This window comes from Arachis hypogaea, chromosome 12 (genome assembly GCF_003086295.3).
Source record: "Arachis hypogaea cultivar Tifrunner chromosome 12, arahy.Tifrunner.gnm2.J5K5, whole genome shotgun sequence".
Taxonomy (NCBI): domain Eukaryota; kingdom Viridiplantae; phylum Streptophyta; class Magnoliopsida; order Fabales; family Fabaceae; genus Arachis; species Arachis hypogaea.
This window is the reverse complement of record NC_092047.1, coordinates 60,668,225-60,684,151: the sequence shown is the minus strand read 5'-3', so window position 1 is coordinate 60,684,151 and position 15,927 is coordinate 60,668,225. Positions and strand designations below refer to the sequence as shown.

The window sequence follows — 15,927 nt, the reverse complement described above, 5'->3', positions numbered from 1 at the left end:
TCTGAGAAATCATATTGACTTGCTGAGTCAATATTTTATTCTTAGCCAATATGGCATTCAGAGTATCAATTTCAAGAACTCCTTTCCTCTGAGGCGTCCCATTACTCACAGGATTCTTTTCAGAAGTGTACATGAACTTGTTATTTGCAACCATGTCAATAAGTTCCTGAGCTTCTGCAGGTGTTTTCTTTAGGTGAATAGATCCACTTGCAGAATGGTCCAATGACATCTTAGATAATTCAAACAGACCATCATAGAATATATCCTGGATGGTCCATTCTGAAAGCATGTCAGAAGGACACTTTTTGGTCAGTTGCTTATACCTCTCTCAAGCTTCATAGAGGGATTCACCTTCTTTCTGTTTGAAGGTTTGAACATCCACTCTAAGCTTGCTAAGCTTTTGAGGAAAGAACTTGGCTAAAAAAGCCGTGACCAGCTTATCCCAAGAGTTCAGGCTATCTTTAGGTTGAGAGTCCAACCATATTCTAGCTCTGTCTCTTACAGCAAACGGGAAAAGCATAAGCCTGTAGACCTCAGGATCAACCCCATTGGTCTTAACAGTATCACAGATCTGCAAGAATTCAGTTAAGAACTGAAAAGGATCTTCTGATGGAAGTCCATGAAACTTGCAGTTATGTTGTATCAGAGAAACTAATTGAGGCTTTAGCTCAAAATTGTTTGCTCTAATGGCAGGGATTCAGATGCTTCTTCCATGTAAGTTGGAATTTGGTGCAGTAAAGTCACCAAGCATCTTCCTTGCATTATTATTATTTTCGGCCGTCTCCTTTTTTTTCGAGAATTTCTGTCAGATTTTCTCCAGAGAGTTGTGCTTTAACTTCCCTTAGCTTCCTCTTCAGAGTCTTTTCATGTTCAGGATCTGCTTCAACAAGAATGTTCTTATCATTGTTCCTGCTCATATGAAAAAGAAGAGAACACAAAAGAAAATATGAAATCTTCTATGTCACAGTATAGAGATTCCTTATATGAGTATAAGAATAGAAGAATGGGAGAAGGAAAAGATAAGAATTCGAACATAGAGGAGAAGAGTGGGTTCGAATTTTTGAGTGAAAGAGAAGTGTTAGTAGATAAATAAATAATTAGAAGGAGATGAGAGAGGGAAGAATTTGAAAATTAAACAAAAAAAAATAAAAATACTTTTGTTTTTAATTTAAAATAATTCAAAAATAAACTAAAAATGAAATTAAATTAAATTAAAATTTAAAATAACTAGTTAGTTTAAAAGGAATTATGAAAAAGAGGTTAGTGATTTTCGAAAATTAGAGAGAGAGAATTAGTTAGGTAGTTTTGAAAAAGATAAGAATCAAACAAAAAGATAAGATTAATTGAAAAGGATTTGAAAATCAATTTTGAAAAGACAAGAAGTTAGAAAAGATTTTGAAATTGATTTTAAAAAGGATGTGATTGAAATTTATTTTGAAAAAGATTTAAAAAAGAATTTTAAAAAGATTTGATTTTGAAAATTAAAAATGATTACTTGACTAACAAGAAACTAAAAAGATATGATTCTAGAGTTTAAAGATTGAACCTTTCTTACTAGGCAAGTAACAAACTAAAAATTTTTGAATCAATCACATTAATTGTTAGTATTAATTTCGAAAATATGAAATAGAAATAAGAAAAAGATTTTGAAAATAAATTTTGAAAATTTTGAAATTCTGAAAGAAAAATTGAAAAAGATTTGAAAAAGATAGAATTTTTAAATTGAAAATTTGACTTGACTCATAAGAAACAACTAAATTTTAAAAAGTTTTAAAAAAGTCAACTCAAATTTTCGAAAATTTATGAGAGAATAAGGGAAAGATATTTTTTTATTTTTGAATTTTTAATGAAGAAAGAGAAAAATACAAAAAAGACACAAGACATAAAAATTGTGAATCAAAACACACAATGCATCCAAGAACACTTTGAATGTCAAGATGAACACCAAGAACACTTTGAATGTCAAGATGAACATCAAGAACATGTTTTTGAAAATTTTTAAGAAAAGAAAAGCATGCAAGACACCAAACTTAGAAATTTTCAAACTTTAGACACTAACAAATTGAAAATGCATATAAAAAACAAGAAAAGACACAAAACAAGAAAAATTAAATATCAAACATAGAAAATCATCAAGAACAACTTGAAGATCATAAAGAACACATGCATGAGTTTTCAAAATTTTTAATGAAATTAAAAATATGCAATTGACACCAAACTTACAATTTGATACTAGACTCAAACAAGAAACATCAAATTATTTTTGATTTTATGATTTTATAAAAAAATTTTAGATTTTTTGAAAATTATTTTGAAAAGGAAAATAAGAATTTCAAAATTTTTAATAGGAATTCTAGGAATCTTGCAATGTTAGTCTAAAACTCCGGTCCAGGAATTAGATATGGCTTACTAGCCAGCCAAGCTTTCAGTGAAAGCTCCGGTCCAAAACACTAGACATGGCCAATGGCCAGCCAAGCTTCAGCATACATAGTTCAAGCATGTGAAGAGGAAGCCTCAGTCCAAAAGAATTTAGACATGGCTTTACAGCCAGCTAGGCTTCAACATATTATCTTGAAACTCTAGAATTCATTCTTAAAAATTCTGAAGCCATAGAATAATTTATTTTTAAAATTTTTTTTCGAAAATATAAATAATTAAAACAAAAAGCTTAAATTAAAATAAAATTACCTAATCTGAGCAACAAGATGAACCGTCAGTTGTCCAAACTCGAACAATCCCCGGTAACGGCGCCAAAAACTTGGTGCACGAAATCGTGATCGTTCATTCCTTGCTAACGGCGCCAAAAACTTTATACGCACGTTCATAATCTTAGTTCTTTGTCACAACTTCGCATAACTAACGGCGCCAAAAACTTTATACGCACGTTCATAATCTTAGTTCCTTCTGAATCTCCACTTTCCTACTGCTTTCATCCAATCCTTCATATTCCTTTCCATGGCAAGCTGTATGTTGGCCATCACCATTGTCAATGGCTACATCCCGTCCTCTCAGTGAAAATAGTCCAAAATGCGCTGTCACCGCACGGCTAATCATCTATCGGTTCTCGATCCTGTTGGAATAGGATTCAGTAATCATTTTGCGTCTGTCACTACGCCCAGCACTCGCGAGTTTGAAGCTCGTCACAGCCATCCCTTCCCAGATCCTACTCGGAATACCACAGACAAGGTTTAGACTTTCTGGATCTCAAGAATGGCCGCCAATAATTCTAGCCTATACCACGAAGACTCTGATTGTAGGTCAGGAGGCTAAGAGATATGCATTCAAGCTTACTTTCATGTAGAACGGAAGTGTTTGTCAGGCACGCGTTCATAAGTGAGAATGATGATGAGCGTCACATAATCATCACATTCATCATGTTCTTGTGTGCGAATGAATATCTTAGGGAAGAAATAGGCTTGAATTGAATAGAAAAACAATAGTACTTTGCATTAATTCATGAGGAACCACTACAAGGTTTTTGTTTATTTGTGGCAATTTTTTTCTTATTTGTGGAGGTTCATAACCCCACCAAATAGTTTGTGGGGGTTTCTAAAACCCCCCAAAATTTGAGGTGCCACGAGGTCTTTTGTGGGGGGTTTTTAAGAACCTCCACAATCTATTCAGTGGGGGGTTTTGTGTGTGTTTAGTGGAGGTTTTATATTGAACTTTTGTGGCAGTTTTAAATCACTTTTGTGGCAGTTTAAAACCCCCACAAATTGATTTTTTAATTTAACAAGAATTAACTATTTTGTGAGATTTTCAAACCTCCACAAATCCTGTAATTAATTATTTATTTTTAATTTCAAATCATTCATTAATCTCATCCCATTTATATACTCTCAAATTAGAAATTTATTTTGTAATATCAAAATTTAAAAGCTAAATCTTTTATAACACAATTCCTGAATATAAGACATAACTCTATATATAAAAATTCTCAAAGTCAATAGTTCCAAACATAATTGCATATGGTATTGTTTTACATAACTATTACTGTTTTTCTTTAAAAAGTAAAATACAACTTCAATATTTCAATGTCATCTAATTACATAAAAATATCAAATATTTGTCCTCGGATGTCCGTTACTATCACCAGCTAATCTCCTAGCATCAAAGGGAGTAGTAGGCTCACTTTCAGCATCATTAGCCTATATGTAAACATAAGATGTTATTAGTAATTTCAGTAAAGTTAAAGCATCAAGATAATTCGATATAAGCCTTACAACTCAATTTTAAAGAGCATCTAAACCTAGTGTAAGAAAACAAAAAACTGCAGCTATACGATTAAAGAGGTAGAAACATGCGGATATGCTTGGTTGCTTACTACAAAATGATATCATTATCCTAAAACATGGGTTCAGTAAAATATGGTTGCCTTTTTGTGAGGCTGATTTATTTTGGGGAAATGAATGATATATGGCTATAGCTTCCTCTGCAATCCATGCAATACGCAGCAGCAGAGCAGTTTCTCATGTTTAATGCACAACGACCACTAACAGAATGCAAGAACATTATGATGTCCATGTTCTTAACCATTCTTAGCCTAATTTTTGGCATCTAGAGTCGTGGGTTTCCACTGATAATGAAACAAGTTGGTAAAATAATGTAACAACTTTAACATAACACTAGCTTTTTTATAACTATTAAACACACCAATTGTTATCATTTGAGCCTTTTACTTTTAGTGTGTCACACTATTAAACACACCAATTATTATTCCATCTAAACTTATATTCCTAACAAATGAATTAATTATAAAGTTACCTCGCGGGCAGAAAAGAAGCCAACAAGCGCTTTGGGAATTCCTCCTTCCTTCATCATTAGATATGCTTTCATCATATCAAATGATTGCTGCAACTTAGACTCTAGACTAATGACCTTTTGCTGTGAATTATGTAAGTCGGACTCCAAATTATTGATCTTTTCCTGTAAAATTGCAGCACTAGTAGGCGAAGAAGATCCAATTGAATTAGTGGAGATGGTCATCCCATTAAGCCGACTTCTCACATTCCTAAAGGTATTTGTAGGCGCTGCTCCCATGCCGATGCAACGAACTCTCCCAGAGTGTTCAGGCCCAAAAATTTTACCAACAGCATCATTAGGGGACACCTCAAATTGTGTATTTGACTGTGTTATATTCAGCTCAATTTGTTCCTATTTAAAAGAATAAATAGAAACTATTCAATTTAAAAGTAGCAACACATGTAACCAATGGCATTGCAGATTATGATTATTCTAGTGTTCCTAGACCATTATCACAACCAAAAATTTAAAGTGAAAAGTACTTGCAAGTGAAGTGAACCACTTTCCTATAATCATTATATATCTCAATCCACAAGAAACCACACTCAAATCCCATTTTCACATGATCACATACAAATAAAATAAGATAAGATAGCAAAGGTTTACAAAATACTTAACACTATAGTTAATGCCTCGTTATTTACAAAAGACCCATCCTTTCTCTTATGTGTTTCAATGTACATCATTCCTCTACTAGGCTTCTTTCCCGTTTCCAAGTACTAAAAAAGAAAGAATAAAGAGTTAAACATTTAACATATATAATGCAAGTAAAATCACACATGTACCAAGTGTGTATATATGTACCATTTCATGTCGCCTCCGAGAGTTGGATTTAGATCCACAAGTGTGAGGAATGGTTTGCTTGCTTCAATTTTCCTTATTTTTCATGCAAAGCTCCTAAAAATAAATATAATAACTTCAATTAATATTTCTTTTAATTAAAGTACAACAATAACTAAATGAATTGTTTAGTGTCTTACAACTATAGACAGTTTTAGTCGATAATTGACAAAGCAAGCCCATTGATCTCTTGGAACATCATCAGGCACATTGTTCACCAATGCTTCTCTTCTCATGGTTAGATCATAGAACTCATTCCACAATCTTTGCCTATATGTTGCCCACTTCTTTGCAATACTTTGAATGCAATACCTGTAGGCAATCTTTTCTGTGCTTGTAAAATGGAAATGGGACTTCAAACAAACAAATAAATAAATAAATAAATACTTGAACTAATAGAAGTTTCAAATAAAATGAATTTTACCTTTATCATTGTATCAAAGCACTCATCCTTAAAAGACTTAGGCATGCCACCATTTTCTTGTCCTGACCACTTTTCAAAGCTAATTGGAAAGATACGTGCATTAGTTGCTAATATACCACAATAGCCAGCAAGTAAACCTTGTGCTTCACCATATGCCGCACCCTCTTCGTCAACCTCTACAATTACACGGTCTCCCCTAGGTAAGTTGCAAACATCCTTAACTTTGATCTTAGCTTTCTTCTTCATATTTGTAGAGTCTTAAGAAAAATAAAAAACTTAATTATTGAAAACATTCATAAATAATGCATGTATAACTATTTATCCATTTTTTTTAAAACTTCATTGTTACAATTATTCTCAAAAGTCAAATATAAAATATTAGGAGTTACAACCCTTTAAGCTAACAAATGATTATGGATCAAGACATGTTCAACCTAATAGCATAAATGATTTAAACTATGCTTTAATCACATAAATTAATTATGCAATATAAATTAATACCAATTATCTCTACATTCCAAGCAGATGAAGACTTTGAGTTAGAACAACATGTAGCTCCATCAGATGAAATGGAATTTGCAGCGGCTTGAGAAGGAGCTTGAGAAGGATCTTGAGAAGGAGCCTCACTAGCCTCTACACTAGTGGTATCTTCAAATGCTGCTGGTGCTGGAGGTTGAAGTAAACGAGAAGCATTATTGTTTTCCCTCTCATCTACAAACTTTAATGGAATTTTTATGCGTTTGCCCCTTGGCATGACTGCACATCAACAAATACAAAAATGTTAAGTATTAGTTTATTCTCTTCTATCCTCCTTACCACCCTGTGGAATATTAATGAATTCAATAACATGCCTTTTTTAATCAATCTTCAGTTGATAAGCACAGTAAACAAGACAAATAGGACAAAAATGCAGACAAATCATACCAGTGGCCAGAAATCTTTTCATGCGGTCAGCTATGAAGCTGTAAGATTCCAATTTAATTCAGTGGTTTACAATGTGTTACATCAGAATACATGGCAATTTTTGAATATTATTTATTAAAGTAAACAAATTTAACAGTAAGACCCGGTGACAGGAAAGGAGCCTCATTTGCAGAAATTGTGGCAGCTGACACACAAAAAGCAGTATATATTTGGCAGTAAACTAGTAAACTAGTACTACAATAGTGGTCAGGAATAAAACATGTGTGCTAGGTTCTAGAGGAGGACCTCAGTCTTCAAAATCTAATATGGTTCAGTAGCTGCTGGGTGAATTAGAGGCCCAGAAGAGGGAGACAGGCAATGCTAGGAAAGAATGCAATGAAACGAGAGCTAAGCTTGTTGAGGTTGAGTCCCAGCTAGATAAAGAGCGAAAAATAATCTTGTTCCTGAAAAGCATTACAGGTTTAGAACAATTACCAGCAATAGAATAACTAAATTTAAAGCAAGTGAATAAGAAGGAAGCTAAACAATGAAAATGGAAGCAAAGAAATACTTCAGACTTGTTTGGTTTTGTTTTCATTTTTAGTATATTCTATTTTCTTTTCTTCATCATCATCACTATAATTCAGAGTTTTCCTGTACAGAACATGATTCAAGAAACTTTCAAGGGATCTAAGCAAATCTAAAGCTCTAGTCATCCTCCTCACATCATTGATCTGAATAAAAGATGTTGGAATGTGTGTGTACAAAGTCTGCATATAGAACTCGAATTTTCCTTTCAATTCCTTGAATTTCTTCTTCATAAATTGATCAAATGTCATTATACTTTCAATGAGAAAATGATACTTCTTTGCAATGTCACTGTATTTCATGTTCACAAATTCCTTCAATGTTTTAGAATCACCAAAGAGCAAGTTCCTTGTTTTGTATAGGCTATACTGGATTTCAACAGTGCTATTTTCTCTTGCTGCACAAAATCTTTGAATGGCATTAGGCCCTCCTCTTTTTGATACAATTTATATAGCTTCTTAGGTTCCTTACACATGATTCTTCCCAAAATCAAACATGTGAAAATTTATCCATGATAAAGGAAGGAGACACATGGGACAGAACAATTGTTTTCCCTCAACAAAGGACAGTTTAACTATAGCAAATTAGACAATTTCAATAATGGTTACTACAAAAAACAAACTTAAATCAAATTAACTCTTCAATCAATGTAGAGAAGTACATATAACTAACCAAATTCAGACAGAATAAGCAAGGTACAAAAATCATAGGACAATAGAAAAAGTAACACATTGTTCACTTTCTTTTTCTCCACTAAGAATTAATACAAAAAAAAATGAGAACAAGTCACTGATTGAGTGTACTAGCTACCTTTAAAGTCATATAAGTGCCACCATTATTTCAAATAGCAGCATACATTTTATATATCAAGCCAAATAATCTGGACAGATCTGTTTATAGAAGTTACATTTCTTGTTGTTCCTGTTTATCTTTTTCAATAAAAAAAAATTGTATTATAATTAGACAAATATAGATCCTAGATGTAGATCTACATACAGAATTCGTAATTCATGCTCTCTAGCACATTTTTAGCAAAATATCATGTCATTTTCCTTTGAACAAAGCAACACCAAAACAGATATGTCTTCAAAAGTTACAAAAAAAGTGAGAGATAAGAACACATTAAATTAACAAAGAAAGTAAACAACAAACGAGAACCAACCTCATGCTTGGCATCCAGAGAACTTTTGGTTTACAATATAATCTGAAATTTACTCTGAAAAATGGGAAATTAATTTGTATCTTCATGAACAGATCAAAATGTCAATTAATAGGACAAGAGAATAATTAATTAATCAACTAATTATAATTCACAATTAGACAGAGAGATAGAGAATCATAATCATAGCAAATAATCAAATCCAAAATAACAAAGACACAGAGAAACGTAAAGAGACAAATGAAATTCTTCAGAATAAAATGACATTTATTAATAGAGAAGAGATATCAACAAATTAATAGCGAAGAAGTACCAACGGCAGAGGAGAAATATGGAGGGAGAGAAAGTTGCGTCGAAGAAGAAGCTTGGAAGCGAACAGATCCAAAAACGCGTTGAGGAGGTGGCTCGATTAATAGCGTACAGATCTGGAAATTAATAGCGAGGAGGTGGCTCGATTAATAGCGAACAAATTAATAATGAACAGATCTGGAAACTTCACTGTGGCAGCAACAACAGTATAGAATGGACATGGCAGAAGCTCTCTACCGCAACGGACACGGCAGTGGTGGCGGTGCCGCTGGCGATGCCGGCGGCAGAAATGGCAGCGGGAATGATGCAAAAATGGCGGTGGAACCCTAAAAAGTACTCGGCAAGTTCTCACTCACCTAACTCAGTATCACAGCTAACTCAGTCTCTCAATTTTGAAAAATTGAAAAAATTAGGTGTTGTTTTAAAATTTAATATTAATTAATTATTAGTGGAGGTTTTTTAAATTGCCATAAATAAAATGTATTGTGGAGGTTTTTAAAAACCTTCACCAAAATACTCCCTCAAATAAATATTAATCTTGTAGTGAACAGCAGAGATCCACACCTTAATTTATGGTGTGTAGAAACTCTACCGTTGAAAATACATAAGTGATAATGGTGCTCATTGGCTTCGGCCCCTGAGAGGGAACCAGAATGACCAAGATTAACGTGGTCCAAGAACTTTGAATACAATAGTAAAAAGTCCTATTTATACTAAACTAGTTACTATGGTTTACAGAAATGAGTAAATGATGCAGAAATCTATTTCCGGGCCCACTTGGTGTGTGCTTGGGCTGAGCATTGAAGCTTCCACGTGTAGAGGTATTCCTTGGAGTTAAACGCCAGTTTGTAACCTATTTCTGGCGTTTAACTCTGCTTTGCAACTTGTTTCTGGCGTTTAACGCTAGAATAGGGCAGAGAGCTGGTGTTGAACGCCAGTTTCCATCGTCTAAACTCGGGCAAAGTATGGACTATTATATATTGCTGGAAAGCCCTGGATGTCTACTTTCCAACGCAATATAGAGCGCGCCATTTGGAATTCTTAAGCTCCCGAAAATCCACTTTGAGTGTAGGGAGGTCAGAATCCAACCGTATCTGCAGTCCTTCTTCAGCCTCTGAATTTGATTTTTGCTCAAGTCCCTCAATTTCAGCCAGAAATTACCTGAAATCATAGAAAAACACACAAACTCATAGTAAAGTCCAGAAATGTGATTTTTATTTAAAAATTAATAAAAATATACTAAAAACTAACGAAATCATACTAAAAACTATGTAAAAACAATGCCAAAAAGCGTATAAATTATCTGCTCATCAGTGCTCCAACATTGAGTCAAAAGTTGCTCAAAGTACCGAGAACTCATTTTCTTAAGAGAACGTTTGACTCAACGTTTGCCCTCAAACGTGGACTCCAACGTTGATATCAAAACCTTGCAATTGAGCACCCCTCTCTTCTCAACAGCATTGGAGCCACTTCAACCCACTTCAACAAAAGCCAAGGCCCACATCCAATAAATATAAGAATTGTTGAATATTGAAAGAGCTCTCTAGGAGGCCCTTAGGGGGGGCTATGGGAGTTCATCACTCTGATTTTCATTTTCTCTGCTATGTCTTTTAGTTTTATGTACTTTTCTTTTCTTTTCTATTTTTGTTTTGGGTTTTGGATAGATTGGAGGGCTGACACACACGGAGTACTAAAACTCTGCCCAATTTTACTTTTTTTGCACTTTTTTACTTTTCAATTCTATAATGTACTTTTCTAGTTCACTTTCCATTCTTAGAGCTATGAACAACTAAACCCCTTTCATTGGGTTAAGGAGCTCTATTGTAATTCAATGGATCAATAATAGTTTTCATCTTCTTCTTCTATCTTTTCTCTTGATTTTGTTAGAAAGTTTTCGATATTAATTCAATTGGATAGTTGTCTTGACAGAGAAGCTATTCATAATTGGAATTCCTTTGATCCTTGAGAGAGGGATGAGGAATTCATGCTAGAAATGCTTTCTCACATTGGATTGGATTGGGGGTTGGATAAATATCGTTACATGTAATCCTACCAATACTTTGATCTATGTATTTGTATAGTAAAATCACTGACCGAACTTCATCTCTTCCCATGAGCAATCAAATCAAGACATTGGAAAATTGTTCAAGCTTAGAGAGATTGGTGAGCCAAGACATTGGGATCCAATCACTTAAGATTGCCAAGAAATGTCAATGAATGCATTGATTGAGGAAGAGATGAAAATGATTTGATCCGGAGAGTTCAATACCTCCTAAAATCCAATGAATCCCCTATTCTGATCTCACCCATTCTCTTTACATTCTCCCCTTTTTAATTTGATGCTTGACAATCCCTATTCCCTTTTAATTTCTTGCAATTTAAATTTCTGCACTTTAGTTTCCTGTAATTTCTTTTCTGGTATTTAATTTCTGTTATTTACATTATGTCATTTACATTTCTTGCTCTTTAAGTTTCCCGCCAATTTACATTCTGCAATCCCAATTTCGAATCTGAATTAGCTCAACTAGAACATTCTTCCAATTAACATTGATCAACCAACCAACCAATCCCTGTGGGATTCGACCTCACTCTATAGTGAGTTTTTACTTAACGACAATCCGGTGCACTTGCCGGTGGAAATTTGTTGAGAGACAAGTTTTTGTAACATCAGGTTTATGGCGCTGTTGCCGGGGATTGATTTTGTATTGACAATTATTAAATTGGAGGATAACTATATTGAACATTTTTCTTTTCTTTAGTTAATTAGTTTTAATTTCCGTAGTCACTGTTACTTTCTGTAAATTTAATTTTGTTTTTCAGTGTTTATTCAATCACTAGCTATTTGTGATATTGTCTCACTAAGAATCCTCATTCATGATAATGGAGATTCTAATTTCTTTTGGTGATTATTGTTTGAGATAGAGCCTGTTGCAAGAAAGAAAGGATCATCCATCATCTCTTGGTCAATCACATTTCATGTGAAACTTTCTACCACCATAGAATGATTCATGTTATTATGCTCATGGCCGGTGGGAGTATCAAGAACATGATATGTGGTACTTTCCAGAGCCACAAAATGGTCCATATTTTGGTGAAATTGATCACTACTCAAGTTGTGGCTGGGGAAATCAAAATCAAAGAGATTTCACTCATTCATACCCCATTCATCAAGAGCCATCACCTCTTAATTATCCAACCTCACCTCCTAGTTTTACATGTCCAAATTCTTCATCATTTGAGTATGTCTCAGCACAAGATTTCCCCCTAAATCCATACAATTCATTTCACTATTCACAAAATTCATTCCACTACACACAAAACTCTTTTCACAGTCCACAAAACTTATTCCACTACCCACAAGAATCATACCACTCTCAGAACACACAACCACAAAACAACCAATTCCATTTACAAGCCAACCCCAACCAACTATCACAACCTTCTTTAGATAGCCTTGCTAGGATAGAACTCATCATTGAAGAATTCAACAAAAGGAGAGAAGAAGATCAACTTGCTAGGATAGAACTCCTCCTTAAAAAATGATAAAGATAAACGAAGAGGAGAAAATAGCAAAGAGGGAGCATGAAGAAAAATTGAGACAGATAGCACAATCCAATTCCGAAGAATAATTCATTGAAGAGCTGAGATCACAAAGAGAGACCACTTCACTCTCTCCTAAAACAGAGAAGTTCACTCAAGGGTCAAGAATAAGGGAGGAATCAGAAGAACAAGAAAAAGAAGGACCCATGCCAAGTGAGATTCCTATGAAGAAGGAGGAGGTTGTAAGAGTATATAAGCCTAGAGCTCCATACCTACAGAGGCTGCGAAGGGTGACAAAGGAATGTGCAAACTCACTCCCAGAAGACTCAATGCAACATCATGAAGAAGAAAGGGAGGAAGTCAATCAAGAAAGTCCACACTCCAATAAAACAGAGAGTTGCATAGAGGGCGAGTTCATTGAACCACCAACTTAAGAAGCTCTTAATGAAGAGGATGCTCCAACTATCCAACAATACCCAAGTCTTGAGATCAAAGATGTGAAGGCAGTAATTACAAGCACCAAAAAGAGGATTGTGACCGAAAAATAAAGGATCATATCCATGAAAAAGAGACGGTCAAAGAACAATCTAACTCCTGATCCAACAAGCAAGTTCACTCAAGCCAATCACAAAAGAAAGCTTGCTGAAAGGAGGAACTCACAGCAAGGGGCATTAACTGGCTCCTTTTTCCACTTGAGGTCATTCCTCTTAGCAAATTGGAAGAAGGGGAAGAAATTCATGAAAATAATGTCAAGCTAATGATAGTAAAAGAGCACTTGTTAGGAAGCAACCCAACTAGAGGTAGTTTTCTTTTCCTAGTTAATTCAATAAAGAGTGGAGTAGATTCTCTGTATTACAAGGAGCTAAGTTTAGTGTTGCACACCAAAACAATTCAAAGGGTGAATGTGTGATGCTAAATTTGGTGTTCTACCACTATTTTCATTTAAAAACACATTGCAACCCTCAATGACAAGTCACTGACTCCAAACAACCAGAGAAACTACTTAGCATGCTTTTAGTTTCTAGTTCATATTTTGTTTTTCTAGTTTATAGTTGTTTTCTTAATAAAAGTACATGAGGCTCTCTGCATGTATTCAATCTGCTGCATTAGGCAAGGAACTAAGTTTGGGGTTCACACACCCACTTAAGTTCAGAAAATCACAAGCATACATGCATGCTAACCATCTCTCAAGTGCTTGGAGAACAAGGAACTTCTAATAATTTTGCAGGAATTCAATCAATCTCTTAGAGGGACTATGCACCATCATCCAAGGAGACAAGAAGGATATAAAAGCTATGGATGATGAGGACAAGGAAGAAACAAGAAGACACCAAGAGGTTGTATTGTTACTTAACTATTTCTTGTTTGTAAAGCTTAAATTAGAAGTATGATTGTACCTTGTCTTCATGAATCTTTGCATTCTGCTTGTTTTTCTTTATTGACATTTGGGGCTGCTAGTCTAAGTGCCTAGGCCACTGCATCCTTGCTTGAATTATATGCTTTGTTCTTGAGCTCAATAAAAGAAATTATGAGAAATTGTTGTGAAAAACAAGAGTGAAAACCAATGTTGCAGAATTAAGTCCTAGTGTTGTGGTGGTAATTGTTAACTAAATTGGTTTATCAATAAGGTACAAGGCTAAGATATCTCTTGAATTATGAGCTTGAAGTGCATTCTATGAGACTTAAGTGAATTAATAAGATCCTAAAAAGAGAAAAAGAGAATGAAAAAAAAAGAGGGAAAAAAGAGCATAAATTAAAGCTAGGCACCAATAGTTTGAGCCTTGAGGCATGTGTCTGTGGTGTTTTTGTGCAAGGATATGCTTGGATGAGTAAGTTCTTAGGAGTGCTTCATCACTTGAAAACTTGGGTTAACTAACTCGGGATTGTCAACTGAAAGTCCACTATCAAGAGCAACCTTGTCACAAGGCATTTAGCAACCCAAAGAGGTGCTAGACACCAAGGTCTAAGGAATGAATAACAAACCATGTGCCTGTGGTGTGTATGTGCTGAGGAGAGACTTGGGTGATTAAGTCCTTAGGGGTGTTTCAACACCTAGCACCTTGAACCAACTGGTTCAGGAGTGTTGGCTGAAAACCTATCCTAAAGAGTTGTCTCAACACAGAACACTTAGCCACAGAAAACAATAAGCTATAAAGAAGGAAAGAAAACAAAAACAGAAAAGCTAAGGATAAAAAATAAGAGTCTCATAGAAGGCAATAGAATCAGAATTCAAGAGTATATGAGAGCCTAGAAACCAGCATGAATATTAACCTAAGTTGCCATGCATGAAACTCCATGAACCAAGGATTTGAATTCTCTGAATAAGGACTTGTGTCTCTTGTATTTTCATTTCATTCTTCTTATGTTCTATCACTTGCTTGAGGACAAGCAAGATTTAAGTTTGGTATTGTGATGCCAGGACATCTTGGCTAGTTTCACAAGCCATTTTTTGTTTGTTTTAGGGTAGTTTCATGCATTTCTTAGGCAATAAGTAAGTATTTGGATGAGAATTTCATGCATACCTTGATTCAATCAAACAGTGTTAATTATGATGCATTTTCATGAGATTTATACCATAATTACTTGTGTGCTAAGACTGAGGCAATTTCTTGTGATTTTAGCAAAGCTTTGATGCATGTGTGATGCGCATAAACTTGTTATGCTACGATTTAGGAAATTGCACGATTGGCAAAATTCCTTCCGGCAAGTGCACCGGTTATCGTCAAGTAAAAACTCACAATAGAGTGAGGTCGAATCCCACAAGGATTGGTTGAGTGAGCAATTCGGATTAGAAGTGTGTTCTAGTTGAGCGGAATCAAGATTTAGATGAGAATTGCGGAATGTAAAATTGGCGGAAAACGTAAATGACAAGAAATTTAAATGGCGGAATCTTAAATTGCATGAATTAAAGAGCAGAAGCTAAATTGCTGAAATTAAAAGGGAATGGGGGTGATTGCATGAATTGAGTTGCAGAATGTAAAGAGAAAGTGGAAATCAGAAATGGGGAATTCATTGGGTTATAGGAGATATTGAGATCTCCGAATCAAAACATGTTATCTCTTCCTCAACCAATGCGTTCATTGAATTTTGCTTGGCAATCTTATATGATTGGATGCCAATCCCTTGGCTCACCAATTCTCTCTAAAAACAAACAAATTCCCAATCCCTTGGTTTAAATGTTCATAAGAAGAGATGATGCTCGATCACTGATTTTACCACACAGTTTCATGAACCACAATTTGGTAGGATTACATGTCACAATATCCATCCAAACCCCAATCCAATTCACTGTGAGAAAGCTTCTCTAGCATGAATCCTCCATTCCTTTCCCAAGGTTCCGAAGGATTCCAATTATGGGTAG

General features: G+C 34.7%; 1 long non-coding RNA gene, 1 other non-coding gene and 1 pseudogene across 2 annotated transcripts; 1 reads left to right on the top strand and 2 right to left on the bottom strand.

Annotated features, from left to right (window-relative positions):
• LOC140176736 (uncharacterized) overlaps nt 1-15,927 on the bottom strand; it is a 155,722-nt pseudogene that overhangs the window by 108,386 nt on the left and 31,409 nt on the right.
• LOC112731370 (small nucleolar RNA R71) lies at nt 284-391 on the top strand. Its single transcript, XR_003167151.1, has one exon. It is a non-coding gene; the product is annotated as a small nucleolar RNA R71 (small nucleolar RNA).
• Nucleotides 5,361-6,331, bottom strand: LOC112729261 (uncharacterized). The gene is made up of 3 exons (XR_003166441.3): nt 6,068-6,331; nt 5,608-5,700; nt 5,361-5,522 (listed from the first exon to the last, which is right to left on the bottom strand). It is a non-coding gene; the product is annotated as an uncharacterized lncRNA (long non-coding RNA).